Source organism: Falco biarmicus, chromosome 2 (assembly GCF_023638135.1).
Source record: "Falco biarmicus isolate bFalBia1 chromosome 2, bFalBia1.pri, whole genome shotgun sequence".
Taxonomy (NCBI): domain Eukaryota; kingdom Metazoa; phylum Chordata; class Aves; order Falconiformes; family Falconidae; genus Falco; species Falco biarmicus.
In genome coordinates, this window is record NC_079289.1 from 47,134,475 (window position 1) to 47,161,112 (window position 26,638).

The 26,638-nt window shown below is 38.0% G+C and overlaps 2 long non-coding RNA genes across 3 annotated transcripts in view; one reads left to right on the forward strand and one right to left on the reverse strand.

Moving 5' to 3' along the window:
- Positions 1-1,353, reverse strand: part of LOC130145246 (uncharacterized) — a 27,071-nt gene extending 25,718 nt beyond the window's left edge. For both annotated transcript variants that reach the window (XR_008820425.1, XR_008820424.1), the window contains exon 1: positions 1,140-1,353. This is a non-coding gene — a long non-coding RNA (uncharacterized LOC130145246). The remainder of the gene's footprint in view (positions 1-1,139) is intronic.
- The window catches only part of LOC130145247 (uncharacterized), a 24,629-nt gene extending 21,966 nt beyond the window's left edge, over positions 1-2,663 (forward strand). Inside the window, exon 4 of the long non-coding RNA XR_008820426.1 lies at positions 2,276-2,663. This is a non-coding gene — a long non-coding RNA (uncharacterized LOC130145247). The remainder of the gene's footprint in view (positions 1-2,275) is intronic.
- Positions 2,664-26,638: the final 23,975 nt, after the last annotated feature.

Here is a 26,638-nt window from a genome sequence, read left to right on the forward strand (position 1 = left end):
AGAAAATGTTATATGTTAGCTCCACAATGCAATGATGATAGTGGGAGGAAGGTGTTATGCAGGAGTGCAGGATATGCCAGTATTGCTCATCATCCTGCAAGGCTGCAATCATGCCTTGAAGGCAGAGCCCTTATTGAGACAGCACAGAGATCCAGTGCCTCAGAGGAAGCTTCTGAAAATGAACTTTACTTGGTATAGAATAGTGTGGCAACACTTTGTGTGCACAAAAAGGCTTGAAAGATTAAGTACACACAACATAACAAATCCTGTTGTTTTAATCTGAATGCAGTGGAAACTTATGTCTCTGTCATACTCAGGTAAGAACCTGACCTAAAGCTATGCTGAGACGTAGAAGTGGTCATTCACAACTTACTGTTGTCCAGGACAGTTTGCAGTGTCTCTATGCAGAGCAATTGAACCACTACAGAAAACAGATCTGAAAGGTGAGCAAGTCACAGATCCTACTCCCAACTGCAGCTGGTTAAAACAGAGCAAGCAAGAGGTTTTAAAACTGAGGAATACAGACAATAAAAAGAGTAATACGTCAACAAATTAAAAGGGTCATTTTCAACATGTTTCCTCTTACAGAGTATCAGCCCCATTGAATTGAATGAGAGTGCACACAGCACAAGTCAGGATGAGCAGGGAGGGCACAGTCCCTCACCGTGGATGGCCAGTGACCCTACAGTACTGCTTCTCACAGAAACCAGGTCTGTTTCTGTGCAGTTCAGGATTGTGTGTTAGGGAAACTAGCATACGCAAGCCCAGAATAAAATCTCTTGTCTGCAAACTGAGGTCCATACAAGAGATGCATAAGGGACCTTTTGAGCTAATAAGCTTGTAAAAAACTCATTCAAATTTCAGCAGTTCTTTCATTTTGCTACTTTTAAAATACAATTTACTTCATTTATCGGACAATGAAGTGCTCTGTAATAAATCTAACATTAAAAAATCATTTCCAGCAAATTACTCCAATAAAATCAATGAAGGTCAGGCTAAACTGTAGAAACAAATAAATTACCTGCTATTGATAGGGTAGGCAGACTTAATTGTCATTTAGAAAGGCTAAAAGGGATAAAGAAATCTAATAGAAGGGACACATTTATACAGCAAAAAATGAGAAAACAGCAAAGTTTTACCCTGACAGCTCCCATCCATAGGATTGACTTGGTCCCTGAGCAGCACAGGCAGTTGTTTTTACTCTCAGTAGGACACTGGTATGTGCTTTGGATCTGTCAATATTTACCTGCTTCTGTGTTGCCTTCTGATCTTTTTACCTTTCATATATTGAAACCCCCAAACAGGATTTCTGGTAATAGGAAATGAAGAATTGATAGAATTGAACAATCCCATCCTTAGATTTTTTCAGCCAGGTTAAAAGCAGTTTGACCCAGTTCAGGCTTTGCAGTACTTCTAACTATTAAAGAAATATAAAGCTGGGCATTTGCTAGTGGGATTTGCCATTCTCTGATAACAAAGTGATGATTTTATACTTAAAATTCTCTTTTTAGGACAACTTTCTATTTATTTATTTTAAAGGCTGTCCAGCTGTTGCTGTGAGGAATCTAAAAATGGCCTTAACCTGATGTATTTCCACTGCGGCAGTGAACCCTCTCAGTTTTCAGCATTTTTATTTGAAAATAACTTTAGGGGGTTTTATGCCTGTGTTTACACCTCGTAATGGGGGAAAACAAAAGAAGACCAAAATATTGGAATGTCCATATGTTCAATGTTCAATGGTCCCTGAACTCTTGTGGGAGGAAATTTAATCTCCTTGAAGATGGGAATCCTGGCCTGGACTGCAGATCAGTGCTATATCCAGTGACACAACTGGATATAAGGGCTTATTCAGCAGGGAAGGCTTTAAACATTCCTGTGATGAATATAAAATTATCTGGGAGTGAGCCATTTCCCACATTTTGCAGAACTGAACCCCTGCTTTCTTGGTTTGGAGGCTCCGATGACCTCAAAAGAGCAGACGACCTTATAGTCATCAGTTTTGCATATCAACACATCTAACAGGAAAGGAATTTCTACTGTGGTTATTCTAAAAATAAAACAACCAACCAACCGCAAAGTTAATTTAATTTTGAGTAATACTTAGCTACAATGGGGAAAGCAAAAACCAGCAAATGTCAGACATGACCAAATACAATGAAAAGTAAAGGCTTTATGGCTGCAGCTATTTGGTCCAGACATGAGTGCGATAACACTAACATGTGACTGCTGCAATGTTTGCAGTGACTAATAGAATTAAACCTTCATCTATTGGCAGATTACCGGAGTATCAAAGTGGGCTGGACACATCTTTGGTACAAATTACTCCTGGAAACACCATAAATTGTGGCCACATGAAGAACAGGAAATCTAGAAATCGTGGCAGAGGATGCTCAGGACCCAGTGAACACAGAAAAATCCTTAGGAGGGAGGCACACCTGGTTCTTTGCACTATTGAAGCAACCTGTTACAGTCACATGTTAATGTGACATATGGCCAGCCTCTGAATAGACATCTAAAGACTTGGAACTATCATTTTTTCTTTCTTTTTTGGAGTCACAGAACCGTTTCCCTCACCCTTAGCTGTTTGCGCATCTGTTTTTCTGCAACAACGCATGGATTCAATGACAATGTAAGTTTCCTTGTCCCAGGGAATTCTATTAATGTCATCTCTTCAGCAGCAAATTCTGAACCATTGAACCAATAATAAACAGATGTCTGCTGCTTGTTTGTATTTCCCCTAGAAAAAAAATAATTTTCTCAGATTACAATTTCTTTGTTTTCTTTCTTTTCTTCAAATTAATTAACATTTAGGATGTACTAACATAGTACACATTAACATAGAGTGTTATAACTGTTATGAACTATGCTGCATGCTGCAGCAGAGAACAAGGACATTTAGAGTACCTATTTCTCCCTGACCATTGTGACCACATCAGTTCTCCTGTAAGACTAATCAGAGATAACTGAACAGTGCTAAAATCTTCTATGAGGTCTGCTAGCCCAGAGTCTTCAGATCAAATGCTGTAGTTGTCATCCTTCCTTTACTGAGCGTTTTTCTTTCTCTTGCTTTTAAAGAAGTATTGCAAGACAGAAACTTCAGCTCAGTACTGTCACAAATGGTCAGGCAAGGGTTTTGTCCAGCATTAGTCTGGGCAGTCCACTCACCTGTGTGGACTCCAGCCTTCATCTTTAGTTGGGTACAGATATATAGTTAAATATATATACATACACATTTATTTCTGTATTCTCCACTGCTTTCTATAGTCTTTCTTGGGTGGTTGGAGATTTCTTATAGCAAAGTTATTTAGGACTAGCTGATAAAATTCACAGCTCAATTTGTTGCCATAAACCATTGTGCTTGCAAAGGGCCAAGGGGTTGCCAGGGTACCACTATCAACAGTATCTGCATAGGCTTAATCTGGAAGCCAGCAGTAACATAAGCTACTGACCTATTTGTTGGGGTTCCTATGACCCTGTTAGAGGGCAAAAGTTCTGCTACACCTGGCCATACCTCTCAGCCAGGACCATTCCTGTTGCATGAAGCCCTTTACCTGCGCACTTGCACTGGAAACAGCTGCCTTTGTACTGGAAGGGAATCAAGAGAATTTGAAGCAGGTGAAAACAAGGGAGGATGGGGATGTATTTTGTCCCTAATTCCTTCCTTCCCCTGTATAAGTTCACAGAATAATTTATATTTATAGTACCACTACAAGTTATCTGGCCCAGCCCCTCTCTCAGAGCACTGCCAGCTTTAAAGTTACAGCAGGTTACTCATGGCTCTTTTCCAGGCAAGTTTTGAGTATCTCCAAGGATGCAGATTACACAAGCTCATAGTGAAGAATATCTTCCTTATAAGTAACTGGAATTTCCTTTGATGTGCCTTTTCCTTGACTCTGCCAAGCAATACCTTTACTCCAAACATAGACTCACAAGCCCCAAATAAAGGGATCAAAAAAGGATCGGGATCAAAATGGGAGACATAATATGGTTACATATGTGGAACTATGTGACAGTCAGTGCTGAGTAGTTCATTACAGTACATTGATACAAGACAATTTGCATAGATTCAAAACAGAGCTGCTAATGATCTTCATTTGCAATATTATATGTATTTTGGACAGTGTCAGCTCAGTTATCAAATACTCATTCTCTGTGGTACCTTAGATCCTAAATACTTAGTCATTTTGGATACAGTTTATCAACAGGAAATATTTTACATGCATTTTAATCACTTTCAGAGAAATACAGGAAGGTCTGGGTTTCACTTAAGCTAAGCTAAGCTAAGTATTGGTCTTTGAGATTTAAAGTAGGATGAAGTTTTCTAAGATAATATATGTAAACCATGACACCTAAAGAGGTAGATTGTATATGTATGTTTATTCATATACATTTCAGATATATTTAAATGTATATATTTCTATATATGTATATCAATTACCATTATTATAGTTCTGAATTAACTCACAAAGCCTTTAAAGCCTATGAAGTAGAACTGTTTTTCTTAGTTTCATTTGACAGACAGAATTGTGAGACAGATATGTGAGAATGCAAGAAAGCACTTCTTTACTGTAAGGATGGTCGAACACTGGCACAGGTTCCCCAGGGATGTTGTGAAGTATCCATCTGTAAAGACACTCACAACCTGACTGGACACAGTCTTGAGCGACCTGGTCTAAGTGACCCTGTTTGAGCAGGGGGTTTGGACTAGATGTTCTTGTGAGCTCCCTTCCAACCTAAATGATTGTGCAATTCTGTGATTCTGCTTCTCACTAGTGTTTTCAAGGTCAGAGATGGTACCTCACCAATACTAGTCAGAAAAATTGGCTGGGGTTTCTTCCTAAGAGTTCCCCAGTGTCACCTGCTACAAAGACAAATGAAATTCATGTGGCTCAGGCTCAGTTTAGGCTGCCTATCCAAGAACTGGAGGCATTCAGGTTTGAAGTCATGCCATCTTAATTTATAAGTGACTTATAGAGGTGCTTCAGAGTCAGTAGTATATAAAAGGTACTTTCAGGCCTTCATACATGTCCTGGTTTCGGCTGGGATGGAGTTAATTTTCTTAGCAGCTAGTGCAGTGCTGTGTTTTGGCTTTCCAATTCTCCTCCCCATCCCCGTGGGTGAGGGGGGAATGAGCAAGCGGCTGCATGGTACTTAGTTACCAGCTGGGGTTAAACCATGGCATACATCAATAAGTTTCATTGCTGGCATTAGAATAAAATTAATTACGCTGATTTATTTCCACATATGGGAAGCCTACAGTGACGATCTCATATGCATGTATCTCTGTGGTAGATACCTATCTCTGATCAGACAAATCCCATCAACGAACGTGCTTGACTTCATGGAGATTCCATGATGCTACAGCCTAAATAAAGACAAGTATAGCCCTAGTGACTAGTTCTTGAAATTGTTGTACTCAATGTCTTAAGAGCAAACCGTCATATGGTCTGTTAGCCCATGGAAAGCTGTTCCTCTTGAGTCAGCAGCGGGGAAGATATAGGTGCTGAAGAAGTTCTACAGAAAAGAATGGTAAGAAAAGATGAAAAGGTGGTAACCAGACAAATGTCCCAGTGCTCTGTCCCATTGCCCTGTCTGTTTTCCCAGGAAGACTCTGCTATATATTCATCTAAAATTTGCCCTTCAGTTGGCCTCTGACATTTGAATCTAAGTCCAAATATGTAAAAAACATGCAAAGAATATGTTTTTCACACAGTGGGAAAGAAGAGGTAGATGTAATGGAGGAATCCTCCAACAAAGGAACAGGCAAAGCCTCACATACTTTACTTTTTGGTCAGTGAACAAGCATGAATGTACGCTTCAGACAAACAGCTCAGGGATGCTATCTTCTGCTCTGCAGCAGGGGTTGTGAGATAATTCACAGAGTACTTTGGTGAGTGGGCTGGGCAAGGTGAGCACCTGAGAGTATTCTAGAGCTGTCATGGTATGAGGGACAGATAAGGTGTTACGGTGAAAGTGTCACCTGGACAGAAGATTATTGTAGTAGAAAGGTATGGGGTACACAGGAGACAATCCAATGGAAAATAAACTCATTAGTTCCATTATTGACGGAACAATATGTTTTCTTTTATGTGTGTATGTTTGGAGTGGAGACTCTTTGATTTTACTAAAAGTATGTTCTACTAGAGCAGAAAGTTGTTCCCACAGTGAATTAGTGAAGCACTTTACAAATACGCTTGCCCCATGGGCCCACCAAAAGCATTGAGTTCACTCCAAGAGGTCAAAAATACCAGCAGTGCAATAAAATTTGCTGTACAAGGAGGAATAGTGTGTGTATTGATTTGTGCACTACGTGCCAATACCATTGTGATCAGTAAAAACAGCAGACACCTCTTTAGCAACAGGCAAATGCCTTCCATTTGCTAAACGTGAATAACCAATACCACTTTACCCCTGTGACCTGTGGTATAATCCCTCTGGCCAGCCAACCTAGTGGTGAGGTCGGTCCTCTAAACAGTGCACTGCTTAAAGAGAAATGAGCTGCAGGGACTATTGCAGCAAAAACAAACCACGGGAATCATCTGCTCCTCCTTCATAAGACAGACTTTTCTCAGTCCCGGCAAAGACTTTCTCTGCAGCCGCTCTTTCTTACTTTTCCAGAGGTGAATGACTGTGGTGAGAGAAACTGACTGATTTTCCCTTTTTCAGGGTGAAAGAGGATATATCTAAAAACATTTAATGAAATAAAGACATTTTTACCATCCTGATGAACAGAAGGGAGGATATTGTTTCCATCTGGCTCTACGTGTCAACTATGTAGGTGTTTACAAAGAAGTGTCTGAATTATTCTAGGGTATTTCTCATCTGACCTAAGCTAGATATCTACTTTAGGATGAAATGAATCTCACGCTGGAAGTGTCTTTTTTCTTTCTTTCCATTGGCTTTAGGAAGAACTTTTCAGGTGCAGGTATCTGTGGTTGGTTAGATGAATCCTGTCCAAGTTCCTTTGCCAAACTGAACTTGCTGTCTGTCTGTCCGACTGTCGCTCACCTTCTATATCAGCTATTAACAGATATTAAAAAATAAATAACATTTGGGGAAGTACTCATCATTATTCACATACATCAGTGCCATTTTAGTATTTTCAGTTATTCTTTGCTGTGGTAGCTCCTAATAACATTTTCCCATGTAGTTAGGTTAAATACTGTAGAAACAGAAATTAAACTTCAAACATGAGTTTTCTTTACAGTAGCATTGGAGTATTATTAAGGGGGAAAACAGCAAGTATTAAACAGATTTGCTGATCTGACAGTCATATTAAAGGTGAAATATATTGTGCACATACCTTTAATCAGAAAACTAAACATTTTAAGAGTTCATTTGTTCTAAGGTTCCAGATAACAGAATGACTAATTACACAGATAAGTAGGATCTGTTCTTTCACATATCATACTTGCACCAGAAAACAGGACCATAGCAATAAGATCTGTTGTAAAATAGCCGTGCTGAGATGAAAGAATTTCCAAAATCTGGAACAAAATCAATAGGCGAAATCAATGCATTATGTTATAAACAGTAATTTGACTTCATAATTGTTCCTTACTCATATTCAGTAGAATAGCATTGTATTTTCAGTTCTACTGCTAGGGAAAAATCTTGATATAAGAGATAAATTCTTATGTATATTTGGCAATGGAAAATGTGGACTGCAGGGACAACTGAAATACCTCTTCTAAACCAGTGCAAGAAATCAATAGAAAAGAAAATCATTGTCTGATAGGTGTGACTGCAATGGCATAAATTATTTTAATGTCATGGATATCTCTCTTACTCCTTTGCATTTTCAAGGCTGCATTGGATAAAAATAACATTTTTACTGCTTTGCACCAAAGGTCTGAAGTTCCTACACTAATTCAAACAATGACAAATCAGGTACAAAGTAGGCTTAGATGAATAATTCATTACAAAACAATGTATATAATGAATTTAACTTTTTTATTTGTTTGTTTAACCAAGGTTCTCAAACATATCACAAGTATTTGTCAGTTGATCCAATTTTGAATTTATTTACTACTACTAAAACAGCAATGCAGGTTTTCAGGGGTGATTGGTGAATGAGGAATATGTCATTTCTGTACTCTAAGCAAATAACTCCATTTTAAAGACTAGTTTTTACAATAAGAAGTGAAAACGGAACAGGAGTTTTCTTTGCAAAACTGTATGAGAACAAATTTCTGAAATGAATGTTTATGAAAGATTTATTTTAAAATTTCCTAAAAGGTGTTAGGCATGTGAGTTTAACTTTCACCGTCCTCTAGCATTCATGAGAGATCAACTTAATCATTCAAACAAACCAGAAAAGACAAATATGACAATCTAAATGTCTTCTGAATTTAGAGTATGTATTTCAGAATATTATTTATGAAATTTATGTAGTGGGTATGGTATTTATGCAGTATATGATGCAAAAGTAACAGATTATCTGTATATTATTATAAACAATTCAGTTGAGAGAACATGTCAGTATTATTATTTTACAAAATATGTCAAATGTGTTTTGGTAATGTTAAGATAACAGTGTACACAGCTATACAGTTATATAGCAGATATGTATCATTATAATACCACTTCTGATTATGATGAATTTGCATCACAGTTTTAAATTTCCAAGACTGTGTCTTGCTTTTTTACTGTGTTGCTCCCCAGAGGAAAGAACAATTTGCCAATAACAAATCAAATTGGTACTCCTGAATACATTTTGTCTTTGTGGTACCTGTAATTTTATAATATTTCATCTATATAGAGTGCATACTCTCTTTTCCTTTATGGAAATAAGTGTTCAACCAGAGATCTGGCAGCCAGGACAGCATTGGTGTTCTTAAAATGTTATTGTCATTCTCATGACAGTTTTTCTTAAAGCCCCAGTTTCAGAAGTCATTAGATGGAAATCTTGATTTTCCTTTTCTAAAAATAAATATTCTCCCAATTATACATTTGTATAGAAAACTTTGAGACTCTTGAAGGTTCAAAAACCAAGTAGGCAAAGAAAAAGAAAATACATGTGTCATTTTGTTCTGATTTTACTAAGTGGATATTTTAGCAAACTGTGCTTTTAGTAAAAGTCATTAGTCAAGATTTTTAAAATTATTTTTATTTCTTATACTAATATATGTTATTTTTATTTGGCATATCCCATGTTGTCAAATGACCTTTAAATGGTCATAGTAAAGACAGTAATTATGAAAATCAGCAACACATTAATATATGAAAAGTATAAGGTGTACTTTCTATATGCAGATATCTGTGTGACAAAGGCATACTTCAGAATACAAAGGATTTTCCTGTACTTGACTTCTAAAAATTGGTTGTATTTTTGCCACAAACATTTACTTTTGTTTTCCCAATAGTATTAACATTTGGTGCTAAATTGAGATGAAATGGGAATCTTCTCTCTCGTAGTTTTCATGAGTTCTCTGGAGGTTGGTCTCATGACAGAGCTGTAGTTTCCTCTCTGGAGACCTCTCACAGATTTCCCTGTGTTTTTTCTCAGCTGTCAAAGTGTTATGTACACCTGTAATGTCAAGGAAACTTACTGATGTGTATTAATTTGAGCAATACGCAGTGAAATAATAAACCATGGTTTCCAACAGACTTGTGCAGAGGGATACGGTGATCTTTCACAGGACAAAAAAAAGAGTTAATTGAATATAAAATATATAAATTCTTCCCCTTATTCACTTAATCACTGCTTTTGATTGACAAATACACTTAAGACTTTCATATCTGATTTCTTTATCGCAATTGAGTGATTTGTTTAAATTACATTTTACAGCCTTCTCAGGGAAGATATCCTCTCAAATTCCCACTGTTCACACTTCCATTAGGTTTATGATATAACTCAAAGGTTAAAATTAAAAATGAAAATATTTCTTAACAGTAATTAATAAGCATGTTGCAACCAAAAGCTTCATTAGACAAAGCCAGACGTATGCGGAATTAAATGGTAAGCAAGATAAGATGAATCAGAGTATTATTGATCCCTTACCAAGAGGTATGTGTAAATGAGTTACACCGCAGCTATCACTATTGCTATGTACAATACACTACAGGAAAGCCAGGGAAATTTTCCATGAAATGTTAGAACAGTTAGGTGCACAGGGTAGCTGTGATATCTAAAGGCTTCACAGTGGTTGGAATAAAGCAATAACCTGACTCATATTTAGTGAAAATTAATTTAATAATAGACTTCAATCTGTGCACCAAGCACAGTTTTCTAAATAGGTATGTTTTATTGCATTTTGCTGTTACTTAGGGTTCCCTATACAGCAGAGATTTGGAGCTAATTTCATAAGTAAATGTGACTTTGTCTTGGAAGACTCTTAAATCTGTTTTCAGTAACTTAAACATCATGAAGTCACAAGCACTACAAACCTTATCCTAGGATTACCTTGATTAAGGCACAAAACATTAAAAGCAAATTACTATGAAAGTATGAAACAATTTGCCCTTAATGTTTCAGTCATATTCAGTAAAAAATATGACTTAAATCTAGTTTTATTAATAATACATATTTTAATTAAACGGCTAGAGGTGCATCTAGCAGGAAAAATTGAATCTTCACTGGATTTCACATACTTGTATGATTCATGGGCAGTAAATATGCAAAGCTTTATGCCCATAAGGCAATCAAACTGCAAAGCTGATAGGCATGTTTTTATCTGAAAGAATGTGAAGTCTCGCAAGGCTTAGAAATAAAAATAATAACAATAATAATAATAACAATAAATGCTCCAAAAATTAATCTATTTGTGTAGACCTAATGCATTTCTGGATACAATCCTCATTTTTTGCTAGCTGCATGATGTTGAAAACATATTTATTGTTGTTTCCATTAATCTCTTTACACAAGGTTTGCCTGTATGAGTACATATATACACACATAATATCACAGCTTCAGCTATAAAACCATAGGATAAAAATTATCATGCTACAGTAGCATAGCATGAAATGCTTTCCTTGCAAACTGTTTGGGGATTGAACAGTTCTGCAATCTGCTGATCTGCTAACAAAGCCTCTCCTCATTTACATCAAGACTGTTTTTAAAGGTCTGCCTCCACATACTTAGTCTGCTTTAGCTTTTCTTCAGCTACCACCCCACACTTCATCAAGCATTCAGCCTGGTTATATTTAATGACAGCTATGCTGCGCCCACCACCAACACCTCTCACCTGATGGTATCGAAACACAAAGGCAAACATGAAGCAATTACAATCTATCACTCTTCTCTGACGTAACTCTATGATGCCAAATTGCCACCTCTTCTTGAGTGGAGCACAGCAACTGCTCGTAACACCCTTCAATAACACATTTCAGCAAATGGATGCATGTTAAGGATATCGAACTTTCCTGAATGTAGTAATGGGCTAAAAATGAGTTTAAAAAATTGCTTTTCATGTTTCAAACACTTTTTTAAGGGTAGAGCTATCATTGTCATCATGTTTTCCATCACTGTGGTCATCAAATGTTAATGAATGCCACCTCACAATGCCCTTACAAGAAGACCCCAGTCACGCTCCCGTTTCAGAGACAGAAAAGGAATGAAACAAAAAAATCTTAGGTTCAAATTTCTCCTGATTTGAATGGGCCGGTCAGAGATGCACAATTATTTGATTTATTTTTTTTCCTGAGGGCTTGGCATTTTGGTGTTGGACAGGCCCAAAGTACAGCTCCAGTTGTCATAGAAGTGACTGGGAGTTTCCAGCCTTACTGCAATCTGTTGCATAACGGCTCAGATAGGACATCAGGGAGGGGCGGTGGGGGTGGGGAAGTTATAACTCCATTTGAAATCTCTTGTTTAGTGAACCACTTATGAAAAGTTTGATCATCACAGTAATGGGTAAGATTTTGTCTTCTGAACCGCGATTCCTCCTAGAGTTCCTGTAATTTGCCTTGACAGCGTTTTGGTTGCTAAAAGTTTTGTTGAATCCCGCTCTCCATCTGAAAAATAATAATAATGTAGGAGCTAAGTCTGACATCTAGGCACCTGTCAGCATTTGCACCTGTTGATATTTGCACCACTGATTTTGACTGCTCTGCTCCAAATACAAAGAGTTTAAGGGGAAATTTGAGGAAGACTGTTGCATGAAAAAGGGGGAGAACTAAAACAGTTAAGAGGAAATACTGAAGGATGCATCAGTCATGAAAAATTCATGCTTAATTCTAAGGTGAAGAGAGAGATCTATTTCTATTCCTTATTTATAATCCTGAGCTCTCAATTTGGCTGAAGCAACAAATTGGTCATTTTGAAAGAAAACCAAGCTTAAATGATACTAACCTATTCTGTAGTTCAGGGATGGTCAAATTCATATTCTTCCTCTGACCAGAAGCAGTAATTTTAATCCAAACTCCCCCTCCTTTCTAAGGGAGCACTGTATGCACTGGTATGGCATATTTTCAGATATTTTCTTTCAGTTTGACCTCTTCAGATTGTCCTACCTCATATTTTATATATATGTATAAAGTCACTGGACTAGGGAGTAGATAACAGATCCTGTAGTTGGGCATTTGAACCAGCAATTAAATTTATAGAAATAAAAAGGTGAACCTCCTGCACAAAAGCTGCATTTAAAAGCAGCATCTGGAAAATAATGGGTGAATTGGACAATGGATCTGTTCTGACAGATACATAGACAACTGGACTATAAACAGATCTTCAGCCACCACGCTTGGCACCTCAGGCCTATTCATCTTCCTCTTACATTCACATGTGTATCTCAGATTTTGGTCTTGGGACATAGTGAAGCCCTAGAGCTCACGAATCCTCTCAGATAGGTTCATCTCCATTTCAAGGAGGGGGAATGTTGCCTAATTCTGTTTAAGAGAAACTCTGCCATAACCTATACCATTTCTTTCTTAGCCTGGACCAGTCCAAAAGCCTCAGTGATTTCATCCATTAGATCTGAGTCTGTGTTCCCACCTGGGGCAAGGTAAAGCTGCCTCTCTGCTCAGGCTGAACCCTTCTATCTGGCATGGTGACTTTGAATTGAATAAAAGGGAAGTTCGACTTTGGGTCTTTCAGCTCGTCTCTTCCAATTCAGTGAAAAATTTGTGTCCTGTGTCACTAAGGTGCCAGATGCCAGACGTCAGCATAGTGCAGGAGGTTGAGTCCTGTGGGCACATTGAGCCTGAAGTGAGCACACAGCCCCGCAGTCTGTCAAACAACTTTGGTCCTTCCCTGGCCTTGGTTTTGCCACCCAGACTTCAGACAGGTTCAGCTGTGGTGAGCTACTCAAACATGTTAAGTAATTTGTTAAGTTTCAAATATATTAGGTAATTAATCCAATTACTTTTCAGTTAAATAGTAACAGCTGTAACCTCCACATCAAAAACATTATCTGAAATTTAACAGCTTAATCATGGGGCAAGAGCTGCCAGGGGGTTGAGGAGGAGAGAAGCTTGTGTAGTCACCACAAGCATGAACTCTGCTGTTTCAGTCTCATTCCACCATTTGAGCAGCAGACAGCAGCACAGAGCACTTACCTGCAGGATTTCCCAGGCACTTTGGCTCAGGCAGTGTTCAGGCTCTTCCTACTGTGTCTCAGGAGACCAATAAAACAAACTTAAAGGCTATGACATAACATTTTCTTTGGGGTGGAAGGAATGTGAATGTACCTGAACTATGTTTAGCTATTTATTAGTTAACGCAAAAAGTAACACTACTTCCAGCCAGTATTAATTTAATCACTAATGCCACTGAAGTACCATTATTGTGCTTTTAGTTCTATCAGAAGAAAATGAATGTTGCATGTCTTCTTGCTTTTAGTCTGATGTTAGAAACCATGTAGATGAATCTTGCACTGGTATTTTCATGTATCAAGGATTTTTCTTAAATACCTGATTCATTAAGATTGTGTATTGGTTTGATTTCCAAATAGCTCAGTAGTCAGCACTCCAAAGTATGAATTTCATTATATTAATATATATTGTTATACACTCAGGGAAGTAATGAAATAAACCAATGGCAAGACATTATGAGACAGTACAGACTTCAAGAGATAGCAGAAATCATTTATAAACTGAAGTGGTTATAAAAGGACACAGGCATCATTATTTTTTAAATTGTTTTGTTATAATGTTTCGTGGAGATAGTAGATAGTGTCTTCCCAGAGGAAGAAGGAAAACTGTTTTAAAAATTAAGTTCATGAAGAAAGAGTAGGGGAACTGAAACATGTACGGTACAGTTTTCAACAGCACTGAGCTTTGGCTTGAGCTCTCTTTCAAGTGAAGTCAACTGTGAAACTGTTATTGACTTCCAAGTCATCCCCCCACTACATGCTTTCAGCAAATCCAGCTGTGAAATCTGAAATACATTTAAGTCTCAATGAGCCACATCCAGAAGATCTGACATGAGTGGAGGGTAATGAGAGAAACTGTGATTCTTGCAGACAAGGACCAGAGGGAAACACAGAACTAGCACCTGTGATTAAGTGATTCACAATACATAGCATCCCAAAATCTATCAATCCACGACTGAAATGCTGACTGGGGACACAATGAACACAATCAATCCTCTCCAATGTCTGTCAGGGATAACCAGAACTTTTCCAGTCATGCACTGTGGAGGGGAGAAGATGAAGGAGGGACACAGGGATATCCGAGTTCCTTGTCTGTATTGCCTTCAAAGAGATCTGTTGCTCTGCATGGATTGCAAAATGGAGGAAAGGAGTGGAGGAGTAGCCATAGGCTACTGTTAGCCTTCAAAAATAATCTTAGGTTTTCCTTCCAGAATTTCAGGTTTGAGATGTTCAGAGGGCCAGAGCACCTCTCCCATAAAGATAGGCTGAGAGAGTTGGGGTTGTTCAGCCTGGAGAAGAGAAGGCTCCGGGGAGACCTTATAGCAGCCTGCCAGCACCTAAAGGGGCCCTACGGGAAAGGTGGAGAGGGACCTTTTACAAGGACATGTGCTGATAGGATAAGGGGGAATGGCTTTAAGCTGAAAGAGGGTAGATTTAGATTAGATATAGGGAAGAAATTATTTACTGTGAGGGTAGTGAGACACTGGAACAGGTTGCCCAGAGAAGTTGAGGATGTCCCTTTCCTGAAAGTGTTCAAAACCAGGTTGGATGCGGCTTTGAGCAACATGATCTAGTGAAATCTGTCCTTGCCCATGGCAGGGGGGTTGGAACTAGGTGATCTTTAAAGTCCCTTCCAACTCAAACACTTCTGTGATTCTAAGATCAGTAAGAATGGCAATGCAAGTAAATAATAGTTTGAAAAAACAGAGCATAAGGCTTTTATCTTAAAAAAATACCACAACACATACGAATTCAGTGTGTTTCTGAAATGTCATGTGTCTCAAATGTGTCATGTCCTATTATATCCATTCACAGTAACCTAAGGTGACCAACAGACTCCAAACAGCAGAGAAAACCCCTGATCTTGAGCCAGAGCAACATGATGCAGCAGAAACAGCCGATGCATGAAGGAGGCTGTGTGCCACACTGTTAACAGGTGAAGTTCTAGACTAAGAAATTATTTTCAGTCACAGAAATAAGATACATACTGAGTAAATATAAGGATTCTGAGTAAAAATAAGGATTTTCCCTAGTACACGTGTAAAACAATATATTGAAGCACCCTGGAATTGCACAAATTTTATTTATATAATAAAGCTACATATTAAAAAAATCAGTATTCTCCAAAATAAATTCCATTTTCAAATAGTATGAGTAACGAAGAACATGTATTTGAACGGATGAACCCAAAAAGCTCTGAGGCAACACACTATAGGTAAGAATAACCATGCCTGTTGTGAAGGTTCTCCCACTTCCCTGTAGTATAGGATTCATCTCATTATTTAAAATCTATTTATTGACATCTAAGCCAATCATATAGGATCGTGTTACAGTCCATTAAGGGAAATGAGCACCTCTGGGGTTCAGCTCATGCTACCCATCTTAGAAACCTAAAGTTAGCTGATGTTAATTTCATTTTACAGATTAGTCCTCTGCCATTACAACTAAAATATATATTTTTACTAAATGGTTTGGAAGTGGATTCAGATCTATCTGAGTTGACAGTAAAACTCAAAACTGGCATGTATGTCCACCATTGCTCCTTATCACACTTTTCTCCTTGCAATTTCTGGCAGAAATAGGCAAGTACACAATCAGTTGTCAAGCACTGGAACAGGCTGCCCAGGGGAGTGGTGGAGTCACCGTCCTTGGAGGAATTTAAGAGACATGTAGATGTGGCACTTAGGGACATGGTTTAGTTGTGGACTTGAGGGTGCCACGTTAACAGTTGGAGTTGATGATCTTAAAGGTCTTTTCCAGCCTAAATGATTCTATGATTTTGTGTGAATATGGAGAACTGTTACCCTTGTTCTACGAACCTGGTCTTCAATCTGATAATAAATACATAGATAAAATACCACTTTTAAAACATTCTTCAGATGTTGGGTTTCCTGTGAAAACATCAGGAAGATTGCAAAAAACCGTCTTTGTTCTTTAGAAAGTTTACATGGTACATGGTTTACATTTTCATTCAAAGTGGGTTTGAGGGATTTCATGGTAATATTTAGCAAAACTCATCTCTTACGAGGTTTCATTGGCTGTGATACTCTCTTAGGTCAGATCAGGAATGTGTTGCTGAAGTGAACTCCCTGGTCATCCTCACTTGTCTTGGTTCATACTGTGGTGTGGCCTCAGGGAACCACATATTTTTCAGATGGAGCTGAACCCCAAGCTGTTCTTCAGGAACCACCCTTTGACAGCTGAGGCGGGCAACTCTCAGGATGAGAACAGAGCTAGTCCAAAGTCACCTTCTACCCCAAAATGTGTGGATGTTGCTGCAGGTAGTCACTTGCAACATTTTTCCCTGTGTGTCTGCCTCTATTGTTCCACACTTCTAATGCCAGCATAGCCCCAGTGAACCTAAAAAGACAAAGTGCTGGTCAAAGTACTTATCAAAGTAAATAAAGATGACTGATGTTAAGAGGAATGCAGAAGTTTGAAAGTTTTCAGGACAACCAGCATTTCTTTACTCAGAAATTAGAATACCACATTGTCTCTTTCCACCATTTTAACTGTGTATTAGGGCAAATTTTAGCTGTTTTCTTCTGTTTGATGTGGGGGTTCAGTTGAAACCCCCAAAAGAAAGGAGATTCAATGCCCATAACAGCAGAATTGTGTATGCTTGCTACTGGTGAACAGAATTGCTGAGCTGCTGATAGCTCTAAGTGAATGGCATCATTTAAAAGATCACATACACTCTGTGCATTTCTGCTCTTTATTGTTCTTATCTCACCATGAGCAGAGATAGTTACACAGATTCATGGTTGGTGGCACCATGCCACAAACTCACAACTCACATAAGTAAAACCAAATCAATAACCTTTCTGTAGGAACTAGAAGAGCACTGCCCACAATCAAATTTACTCCAAGTTTACAGATAGCTTATTAACTACCCAAATCAAGTGCATATTTTAAATAATGCATAGCAATGTGATCAAGATGAGAAGGTTGGTGAAATGATGCCATTTGTTTGCTTCATACAAAAATTGGGTTCCATCAACTTAATGCCTTTTTTCCTCCATCTAAATTTAATATGTTTAATTTCAGAGTGAGTTTTGATCAATGTGTCCAAATGACTTTTAAATGCTTAGATAAGATTTTATCAGTCTTCATTTTTCTCATTGGAGCCTGGGTAATATTTTCAGTGATATATAAAAGCTGTAGCTCATTCCTGGTTTTAAAAGAAAAAGAAAAGAAAAAAAAGAAAGAAAGAATGAATGAAAGAAAAAGAAAGGTTTTATTTAAATGATCTGTTTTTTTGAGATTTAAAAAGTGCCCTAAATGTAATAAAGCATAAATACTACTTTTTCTTATTTTGCTTATGACTAGTTACTAGATTAATCCTCTTACCCATCAATGCAGTGTTTTCCACTTCATTATGCATTTTTTTAATTGAATAGTCCTTTGTTTCTCAACAGATTGTTTAGATTTTTAATATTGTTAGTGTTGAGAGATAAACGTTTTGGTACATATTGGAGAGTAATAAATTGTGTTGAACATTGATAAACTAACACAATTACTAGCAAGGTCACAGACTCAGCTAATTTAGAAATATCAGTACTCGGATTTTGAGTTGTCCCCTGGAGAACTGCAGCCACTTTATTAAAGCAGGAGGGTGAGGAGAAAATGGTACATTAGGATTGATCTTTTGATCTAATTGTGGACCTCTGCCATTCCTTGTTTGACCAAAAGTGCTTAGCAAGCAAGAGGAAACACAGTTCAACTAATTGAGGAACATCCCTTAAACGCCAACAGGATTGTGGGAAAAGGAAACAAATTGCAATTTATACAGTTTTATGGTGTTAGTTATCAATGAAAAGGTGTAAATACTGTGCAATTAATCTTTGCTTTTCATGTGGGAATTTTTGAGGCTTGCAGACACACTACAATCATACTTCCAATATGTTCAAACTAAATTTCTTACGCTGCAGAAGCCCCAATTAAGCAATATTAAAAATGAGTAATATTTTCTACATTGTGACTTATTTTTAAAGAATTAACGTAAGACCCCTGCAATAGCATTCAGTCACGAGACAAAAACCTATACTGTTGGACATAATATAAGAAATATTGTGGTATGTTCCCATTGTACAAGGAAAAGCAAAAATGTCCATCTGCTTGAAAGAGCTAAAATGAGGCCCATATTCAAACTTACATGCATTTTCTTCAATGAAAGATGCTTTCATTTACCTTTTTTGACCTCTCTGCTTGATGTGTATCTATTTATTATACCATGCTGGAATCACTAGGATAATACAACTTTAAAGCTATGTATTAATTAGCAGACTGACATACCAAACTAAAGGTAACAATAATGGGAGATGTACCACTATATCTATAGAACTGTTTTAATTTGTTTCTAGCCAGTAACAACTGGGAATCATTACCTGAATCTGAAAGGCAGCTGCTGACTAACTCAAATGAACAGGGAAAAGTATTTATTAAATGACACATGGCAACCCAACCAGAACAGTATTATCATCATAGATAGTGCATAATCATCATACTAGTTGAAAAAATTTTGTTGGCATTCTCTCTCCCCGCCTCTTCCTTCTTCCCTCTCTTCTTCCCTTTTCCCCTCTTTTTTCCTAAATTGTTCAATCATAAACATCTGCAGGAATGAAGCACTCATACTGATGCTAAAACCCATAGGAGGAAAATTTTTCATATGTATTTCAGTTTGGAGATTTAGGGCTTTGTATCTTTCTCATGTTGGCATTATTTCATGGACAGTCAGAGATACTGGGATGTGGCTGCAGATCCTGACATCTACATTTAGACACATTTAGGTATCTATAAGGCATGTTTTCAATGAGAGTTGGGTATTTAAGCTCTTATTGAGGTCAGCTGGGACCAAGTCACAGTCAGAGGAGTCTGAAAAGCTGTTCAGCTGACTGTATGTAGGAGATGAACATTGACTGTACTGACCAGTCCATTGCTTCTATGCTGGCCATGGCAGCATGGAGCTACACATAATTCACCCTGCTTCTCAGCCATGTAGCGTATACCTTGGCAGTCTGCAGATTCAATTGTCCTGTCTGTGTTGGAATGAAACAGGGTAACCACTGACTCACTGTATCTGAAATGTGACTGGAAGATTTAAATAGAATTCAATAGAAAAAGAAATATAAATATATATTAAACTCCAAGTAGAATTTCAGGGTTCTGGTACGTACTAACTTCCAAAATCACTTTGGGTTTGTTAGGTCTTATTCTGTCTGTGATCCTGATGTGTAATGAAATCCGATTTCAAAAGTTTAAATTTCCTGAGGATGTTTTGGTTTTTTAAAACTTCTATAATCGATCACTGGATTCAGTAGAAAGGTGATGGCCAGTCATCTGTTCTGATCAGAGTTCAACTCAGTATTACTTCAGGATGTTGTACCTTTATCAGGGAACTCAGTTTTAGGTCTGTCAGTTTTTCAGCTTTGAAAAACATAACCCTTAGTTTAAAACATTCCTATTTAAAAAGTAAAATTTTGTATTACAGGTCTTCAGAAAATCCCTATGACTCTGGTGTTAATACGACCCCCTCACAGACAGCCCCTCTTACTGCCACAGGCTTGTGCAGAGGTGTGAGCCACCAGGGTTTAATATGCATTCACATGGAAACGTCTCCTTTCAGCTCCCAGGAGAAATACTTTTGTCCTTATGAAATCTACAGAAAATTCCCAATTTACATTTGTTAATTAGAAAGCTTTATTCTAAATAGACTAATTAATTACAGCCAGATTTACATTTTAAATTTAAGTGATTATTTTAGAAGATTTTGTAGACTTCTAATTACAAGTGTTGTTATTCTCATTAGGATTTCAAGTGCTGTCCCAAATGAAAATGGCAATTGATCTACTAAACCCCAGAGTCATCCAGTTTAACTAGTTCTGTGTACTGCCTAATGCACACCAGCAGTCACTGCTGTGTGACCCAGTGCATGCCAGTGCCAAGTAACAGTGGAAGAATACCTCTTCCTGACAAAATAAAAAAAAAATCACCCAAGTTCCTGCAAAAGTGGAATACAGGTCACCCAGGAGGAAAAAGGAGAACTTCCTTATCTCACTCACTGCTCAGCTTGATCAGGAGTAAAGAGATCACAATAAAAAAAAAGGATTTTGGTTGAAGATCAAGCATATGAAAACTGTATCCGGCTACTTAGGAGCTTCTATAGAAGTTAGGACTTATATAAGCAAGCTGCCAACAGGAGCACAGCAGGCACTGGTAGTTCTTACATAAAGAATTGGAACAAGATGGCCACAAAATAGGGAAAAATTATACAGCATCATTAAAGTTCATTGGAAAGCTTTGGGCCTTAGTCTTCTCATGCTTATTCCTGAGATGAAATTAACTTGGTGCAAATATAAACAATAGTAAAAATGGTGTCAATAATAGTAATAGTAATAATAATGCACTGATGAGTGCAATGAAAGTTAAAGTCACTTATTTTTGTAATCTAAGGAATCTGTTACCTATGTACTGGTTGATGAATGTAAAAATATAATTTGTATCCTTTTAAAAGGGAGAAAGGATGAGTAAAAACCCAGAAAGAAAATTTTTGCAGAGAAAGGATCCTATTTACCAACAGTTTGACTGGGGGATCCAAAAGAATAAGAATGAACCTACCAGCCTAATTCTTGGGATGCTTGCGCAGAAGGCTGGGTGCCTCAGCTCCCTCCTGGTGAATGACTAATTAGCCATCAGAACAGAACTGTCTCTGCAGGAGAGACTCTGATCCCCCCATCACAGTATTTTATGACTTGGTTAATGAGGGCAGGTCACCAGGAACCCATTGGGAATCTCATCTCCTGCTGGCAGTGCTGTTCCTGTCCAAGAAGCATCTGAGAGTGAAGATCTTCCTTAAAATTATCTAATCCCTTTATTTATAGATGTATGTACTACTTCAGTTTGAGAAAAAGTACTGCAGCAAAGAGGTTCCTCTGGCCAGGAAAAATGGAGTATATATAAATGTGATACAATACAGACCGAAAATAACATTTTAGATTCCTCATTTTTTCTGTCAAACCCAAAAAGCAAAGTTTTGTACAGCTTTAACAGCACTGCAGCTGCTTCAGGTATTGTGCTTTCCTGCAGCCTTTTGCCTGCTGCTGTGCCTTTGAACACTTTGGTTTGTAGCAAGGAAGAGACAATCATAAAATACAGCTGAAAATGCTGAAAAGTCTTACTACCCTTGGGGCAGAGGGAAGAGACATAAGAACAGAAGAAGAGGTTTGACACCGGAGTCAAGGACATGGGAATGAATAGTCTGCTCTTTCCCAAACCTTCAGTGTAGGTCTGCTTGAAAAGGAAGCAGCACCGGCCAGTCGTGAATGTATCTTCATGGCAGAATTAACTCCAGTACTATCTTTCTCTTGGTTTCACAATTTTACAATTAATCTGTGCAGTTTGGCTGTCAGCTAATATTGCAGCTGATCTCCCATGATTCTGGCCAACTCAGGTGGCCTTCGCAATGCAGCTATTAATAGCCAGGGGATCTCCTCTTTGAGTTCAGACTTGTGAGGCAGCTGATCTCGCTGTCCAGCACAGCTCCTTTTGTTCCAAGTGGGTCAGAGCTTTGTATATAACATTGCATTAAGGAAGAAGCTTTACTTTCCTCATTTTAAGAATGAGGAGGTATACTCATGAGGAGTGATTAGGAACCAAAAAACAGCAGTCTGCTATTTCAAGTGGTCAAGATAGGCACCTAAGCTATCAAACATGACATAGGACCTATAAGACTAGTGTGTGGAGGTCAAGAAAGACACCTTGTGCACATAGTATGCTATTGAACACCTATATTTAGGCAACTAAATCCCATTCCAAGAGTCATAAATCCCTGTCACGATCAGGACTTAATCTGTACTGTACATAAACACATTCTCTGAATGCGTTGCCACGAAAGGTGCTAAGCACTGCAGCAAAGAATAAAACAGAATATTATTTGCAATGCTGTCCAAAGATGCAGAATGGAAGTTCTTATAACCTCAAACCCCATCAGTATTCACATCGAGAAAAATATTAGAGAGAAAGTGGAAAAAAAACCCCAAAACCCCAACCCAAACCCTAATCATTAAGCCATTCTTTCAAAACATGCATTTGTAACAAGAAACTAATTACCAGCCATCATGCTAGATGTTTTGTCTTCATCCTGAGTTTTATTTACTGTTTAATGAAGTTGGTTTTCTGTTTTCTTTCATCAGGCAAATGATGAGGTACAGCAAATGACACCAGAAAATTACAAAATAATCCCTGCAAGTTATACAAGGAGGCAGAGAATCCATTCTGCGTGATCAGAAACTACAAAGTGATAATAATAGCAGGTTTGATGGAGGTTATGTCTCACAGCTCTTTAGGTCAGATAATAATGTGCTATGTCATTAAGCTGCAGTATCACTTTCCTGACTATTGTAATTGATGGTCCATGATATGGATATACTATAAAGCAAGTAGTATGTTTTGAAATCCCCATCTATAAAATTGAGATGTGTTTTCTGTAAGCTCTGAATTTCTCTTTGCTCTTCCTTAGGCTATTTCTTTGCCTTTCTGAGTCATGAATAATAAACACAAGCACCTTTATTTGACAGTTCAAAGTAATCTAGCAAATTACACACATATGCATGCATATACATCAACACATACATATGTAATTGTATGCACATATATGGTATTACTTATATATAGTATTAAACATATATGTATGTACACACAATCATATACATATATTCAAAGAGAGCAAGAAAAGGAAAGAAAGTGAGAAGGATTGTTTAAAGGATTTTGGAAATCTTGATTACTGGGCTGGTAAGCTTTGCCAGTACAGCTGAACAAAAAAGGGCCCAGAACAGAGGGACAGGGGCACTCAGCCCTAGCTGCCCATGCTGTCACATGCCTTCCAGATGTGTTTTCAACTACTCAGAGTAATTGTCTTCTAACCACAATTTGGGGAATAGTTTACTCTAGAAATAAACCTCAAAGGGCAACTTGGACAAGGCTGGATCTGTTTAATTCCCTTTATCTTCCTACCACAATATTTTAGCAGGCTTTGCACTTTCTGACACCCCGGTGTGTCCCACTTACCCTCAGTTTCATGCTCCTCACTTTCATTTTGTCTGTGGGCTGCAGCACAGCCTTCACAGTAACTCTGGTGCCCTGTACTGAAAATAAATCAATATGTAAACAAATATTCTGGTTTATGGCCCAAGGGGCATCATGAGGAGCCAAGAGCTGTATAATGTGGACATGGTCAGTCTGTTCTGAAGGGTGCTAGCTCTGAGCACTGTGAGTGACATCCAGCTCTGATATCTCTTGCAGCAGCTGATGTAATGCCCAGGTGATGCCACTTGGCTCTAGGGCCAGGGAGAGGTCCTATTTTTTTTATAGCAGCTCAGATGAAGCACAGAAAGACGTATAGAGTGCTTTCTGTTGAATTTGTCTTGAAAGGGCCCAGTTCACATCACTACACAAGCAGTACACTCCGTGAAAATGTAATAGATATGACACATTCAGATCTGGCTTTCTGTACATGTCTTGTATATGGATAAGAAGCATTTTTGCAACCTTCAACCTCCTTGAGTTAACAGGCATCCCAAGAGTATGTCTACCATTAATATGGGGAGAGGTGTGTGCCATACATTTTCACACAAGGCCACAGGACTTTACTCTAAATGGACCATCCATCTTTAGCAGTAGCTACAAGCTTTGGATTTTTTTGGGTGTTGCCTCTAGATACATCTTTTGTGATGATCCCATCTATGACTCACAAAATGAAGATGCTGCTTGACCTTAGAGATTCAGACTAAGGCACTCCACAGAGTTGCTACTGTGGATTTCAGTAACAGATGACTTAATGATGTATTGCTAGTTTGGTACCTTAGGCCAAATCTGCAGTATGAGCACTTTGGAATTGTACAATACCAGGATCCCTACCTGTGAACAGTTGGCTTGTGAATGTTATTTATACCAATGAAACCAGCTTAACAGCACTTTACAGTCTCTCAATAAGAAAGTGAACTATATTAAACCAGAAGAAGTGTAATTGTGCTGCTACCACTACCCTAGAGGTTTTTTTGCCAGCAGAGGTGTGCCTGTCTCAGAGTACGATATCTCAAGGCTGCATCATTCATCTGTTCTGGAAAGATATTCCCCCACCTGTCCAAGAGAAATTAATTTCCCATTTCTCAGTCATTTCTTGGCTTCCCAGCTAAAGACTACTGTGAGCATATTAGAATAGGAAAGTTAAAATGAAAACCACTCCTTTTTTTCTGATAAAGTTGTAACCTCAGCATAAAAACTATCTTGATCAACATAAATGAATTCTTGTTTCAGGTATTTTAAAGGTACTTCTCAACTCACAAGATCTTGAGCTAGGATTCTTACCTGGCTTGAGAAGCTGGGGCTTCATTATAAATCATGAGAAAAAATACCAATGACAACACCTTATCTGTATATTTATGGAAAACTTCAGGAAAAAACCTAACTTTTTAAGAATGACTGATGTAGATAAATGTTAGAGACCATCATATATTTGCATGTATATGTGTGTTTATGTATATGTTATGTATGATTTATCCTATTAAATGTTTCAGGTTGTATTTATAAGCCAATTATTAGATATTAAAAAGTAAAAATCCAACTTTTAAAACTATTCTCTTTAATAATTAGTGTGAACATAGGATGCTACAGCAATTGCACAGAACTGGTGGATTTCAAAAAGGAGAAATTGTAAGTGACAGTAACCCTTTATCAATTCATTCCAAGTCAGTTAATTAAACCTGGAATTATTTAAATAAGGTGACAGTCAAAGGAAAAGGTCAATGTTCCCAATGTTTCAATAGGTCTTCCTCATCTCTGGAGTTTAATTAACTCATTTTGAACAGAATGGTCAAAAGTATGCTAAAACTCATAATTCCTTCCCTGTTTTTTAAATGCAAAACGCCTATTCTCCTTAGGCCTGCACAGTGGCTTTTCAAGCCACCAGCAAGTGAAGGAAATTCTCTCTGCCCTCACTAAGCCCACAGACCGCTCAGCAGTCCATGGCTAACACATACTGCTGCTGCAGCGTCCCCGCGGCAGTGGATATGCCTGTCTCTGGGTCAGGGAAACATCTGCACAGCATTTTAGTCAAGCCATGGGGCTAAACGAGCTGGTAGCCTCTCCACTGACCTGCTCTCTCTCTGACATTTTGGGGTCATGAAGACTCATCTTCATCGAAAAGAGCTGCTAGAGACAGATTCATGTCACTGATTGCTTCCCCCTCTCGTATCTGCCCACAGTCCATGTCACCAGGCCTGCTGGGATTCACATGTTGAAGCAGACACAAAGGGATTGATTCAGAGGCTGAAAGAAGCATGCTGAAATGGATCATGGGTCCAGAGAGTGTGGGAAAACCCTAGGAGAAAAAGCCTACAGAGAAATCTTTTTGGAGGTTGTTAGCCAAAATAAATTTAAAGTTATGAGCTGCAGTTTGCTGTTTCTTTCCATGTAGGAAATCAAATGAATAGAATTGCGATAAGGAAAAATATGGCTCTAAGATTAATCACCTCAACAAGAACAACCTGAAAGAACCTGAAAGATCCTGAATCTTTGAATGGTTAGTCAGTTTGAAATGAGCAGTGGCAGAAATCTCTCTAGTGTGTGTGCACACACGTAATGAACCAATGAGAAATACTAGGATGCAAACGTTTGTCGATGCACCAGCTACCTCATGGTAACTTCATGTGTTTGTAACTTTACTCAACAGTAAGCACAGCTCACCAAGCTAAAGGTGTAGCACCTCACTGCTTATTTATACGAGTCAAAGAATGTATGTAAGCCATGCATCATGGAAAAGTGGATGTGTTATAATCACACTTACTAACACTGTGATAATTTGCTTTTGTACTCATAGTCTCAAAATTGTAGCAAGTGTGAGGTAAGAACATTAAATAATAATAATTAAAAATATATATATAAAAAAGCACCCAAATCCTTCTGTCTACTTCTGCTTTCTCTGAGGAAGATCTATCGGTCTAGAGAAACAGGAATCGGAGAGCTCATGTGAGACACCAAGGTTTTGCAGTAGGATATGATGAGAGATCAGTATTCAAGGCACCATATGTTAGTTATTGTTCTGATTTTCA